Source organism: Zingiber officinale, chromosome 10B, assembly GCF_018446385.1.
Source record: "Zingiber officinale cultivar Zhangliang chromosome 10B, Zo_v1.1, whole genome shotgun sequence".
NCBI lineage: Eukaryota > Viridiplantae > Streptophyta > Magnoliopsida > Zingiberales > Zingiberaceae > Zingiber > Zingiber officinale.
In genome coordinates, this window is record NC_056005.1 from 63,107,134 (window position 1) to 63,110,645 (window position 3,512).

Genomic DNA, 3,512 nt, shown 5'->3' on the forward strand with positions numbered 1-3,512 from the left:
AATTGATTATTCGTCTAACAGAAAAATCTTTCAAATTTAGCTAAGTTTTCAAAACTTTAACTTTCAAAAGTCATTTTTGTACTTTTTAGACTAAGCTTTCAAAATTCTGGCCAAGTGAAAAAAAAAATTACAAAATCTTTTAAAAAATTATTTTGTTCTTTTTTAGCCTTAGCCGTTCTTAAAAGTCTTTTTGAAATAATTATTAACAAAGATTTTCAAATTTATCTAAGTCTTTCAAATCTCTTTAAAACACACTTTCTCTTAACTAAGTATTTTGAAAATTTAGCTAAGTATTTTCTAACAGATTCACAAAATTTAGCTAAAACTTTCCAAAACATGTTTTTCAAAGAATTCAACTAGGTTTCAAAATTGGCTAAAGCTATATTTCAAAGTCAACTTTTTATTAGCCTTTTAAACTCAGTTGAAAGAAAAATTACTCTTTAGACCTTAATTTCACTTAGCTAGGAATATTCATTATAAAAAGCTAAGTGTTACCAAAATATTTTCCTCTTTAAAAGCCTAAGGTTTCAAAATCTGCTTTTGCTAAGTTGTTTAAAACTAAAGTTGCTTTTGCTATGCTACAAAAGAAAAATCTTTCTCTAGCAAAATTAATTGATAAAGTTTTAGAAAACTAACTTCGAGCTCAAACTATTTTACTTAGCGATTTGATTTACAAAGTGTCTTAAAGATTCCTTACTTAGTCTTTTTCCTCTTACCTTTGTCCTAAAATCTTTGGGAAAAGTTAATATTTTTTCAAACGTAGAGAAATTCAAAATTCTTTTGAATAAATGGCAAAGGGGGAGAGTAGAGAAATTCAAAATTCAAAAGCAAAAATTTATAAAGAATGCCTTTATTAAGGGGGAGCCTAACAAAGTTTAAGTCTTAGCTTAACCATGTGTGCATTCAAAATTTATTAAGCGTGCTTACTTAAACTTTATGCATCTATTTTACTTAGCTTTGAATTTTAGTTGCCATAATCAAAAAGGGGGAGATTGTTGGTGCGGGAAGCATCCGACGATCGACTGTTGTTTTGATAATGGCAAAGGAATTCAAAGTTAAGTTGTTTTGTGATCTAACGTACTTAATTGAGTGTTTCAGGAAAGTTCTAGCTGCGGTTAGGCAGGTAGAAAACCCTAGGGGGTGGAAACTTTAGGTCATAGGAGGTGGTAACCCTATGCGGAAAGTCTTGGCGGATCGAGAGCTTCAGGAAAAAGTCCTAGGGGGGTAACCCTAGGTGGAAAGTCCTGGTGTCGTGAACCAGGTTAAAGACTGGATGAGCCGGGAAGCCGAAGTCCAGCAGAAAGTCCGGAAGCTTCGAACGCTGAGCAAAAGTCCAGTCGATCTGGAGGATCGCACTAGCAACAGGTAAATCTCCTGAATGGAGTAGGTGAGGACGCGTTCCCCGTAGAGGGAACAGTAGCCGTCGAGTCGACCTAGGGTTTCCGGTTGGAAATCCGAAGTCAGACCCGGACAGTCCGACGACTGTCAATTATATCTATCATATTGTTTCTGTGCTAACTTTGTTTTGCAGGGTTTGTGTTTGAGACTAACACATTTTGCAGGAACAAAGAAGCAACTTATGTGAGATATCGAAAAATTTAAATAATAGGATTATTTGGGAAATAGCCTTATAAAATTTTTTCGAAATTTTTAGAAATTGTCTGGGAATTTTTCCGAGATCGTAAGACGGGTTTTGAGGGGATCAATTTCGGGTTCAGATTAAAGCATGTTTGGGATACCCGTTTAAGTGAGGAAATGTTTTATTATTAATTCCATTTCTTTTTCACTTTATTTCCCAAACGTCGAACCCGAGCCCTCCTTCCCCGATCTCCCCTATCTTCCCTACTCCTCTCTGTCTCTCTCGCGGACAAACCGACGCCGACGGAAACCCTTCATCTTCAGCGATCGTTCTCACCGAGTCGCCGAAGGAGCACATCGCTAGCAGCTGATTTCCTGTTCTCCCCGGTTCCTTCGCGTCTCTGCTCTCGGCTATCTCTCTCATCTTCTCGGCGTCGCAGGCGCAGATTGGGTCTTGGAGCGAGAAGGGAAGTCTGTCACCTCCTTCAATCTCCGACGTCTCTTCTAACCGACTGCCGACGCCACTGGATCGATCTAGATCCGCTCGATCCCCGGCGTAGGTAAGCTAGCTTTAACCGGATCTTCCTCTTCTTTGGGTTTTCTCCGACTCGTGCCCTAGCACAGTCGGTAATTCTTCTTCTTCTCTTGATTCTCTCCAAATCGTGCCCTAGGTTCGTGGCCGGTGCTAGATCTTGGCAGATGCTGGCTGATTGGGGGTCAGTAGTATCTTCGATACTTTGCTTCATGAATCGGATCGGGTGACATTTTCTGGAGACGATAAATTAAGGTAATGTTGGGAATTATGTGGATTCAAGGATCTTGTTAGATTGGTTTTCCTTTGTGATGACTTTATTGTTCTTGATTTAAGGAAGTATCAGATTGCTGTGGATCGATGGATGAGGGCAGTGAGGTTCTGTGATCGTGTGGTGTATCCAGCAGAGAGGTTCTGTAGGTTGCGAGGTTGTTTGTTTTTGGTTCGGCAGCCACCCATCCATCAGTGATCCAGCATCAACAGCAGTTGAGATTCGAGGTAAGGTGTAGGGATTTTGTTACATGCTGATGAATTAGATTATGTTTCAAATTTGGATATTTGTTAGATGATCATGTGTTAGATGATTAGGTATGATCTTGATGCCTATTGATAATCTATTCATCATTAGGTTGTGTAGATTAATTTGGTTATATGGATTTAGGTTTGCTTTGCTTATCTAATGGTTAATTAGGGATTAGGAAATTATCCCTAATTAACCGTTAGAAAGGTTGAGGGTTATGGTTTAGGGTTTGTTCCTAAATTTCTATTTAGGATTTATTTAGCTATTTGTTTGTATTCTAGCTAAATAAAAGTAAATGTATTTATTTACACAGGGCTCTGATTCGAGACGAGCATCTCGACATTGGATTAGGACTGGATTGTACCTTCTATTTGAGGCGGGTACTCTTTGACTTATCTTTTGATACTATCTTATGATATGTATAGTTTATATATAATTACTAGTGGTAGATGGTAGATTTATCTCTTCCCTGGTCTTAGCTTAGTTGATACCTATCACATGCTACTTCTATTAGTTGCTTTACTTTAGAATTGGATGCTTTTATCTTTTGCCTTGTATATATATGTTTATGGAGATGGATAGGTACATTTAGTGTTACTTTCCACTGGATTAGTTGTTGTAGGTACTTGTTATATGTTGTTGGATTTATGTTGCTTATATTATTCTTGTTATATATGTGTTTATCTTTTTGGCACCTACACATATGGAGGAGGATATGTCCAGGTATGATATACTGCAGCTGCATGCACCATATTGCATGATTGCATGCTGGGCGATTGACGACTCCATTATTGTTGAGCTCGTCGGCCGACTACATGAGGGCCTGCACATAGCGTGACCACTGCATGGGTAGTGGCACAACACTTAGGGTGTGTATGGCAG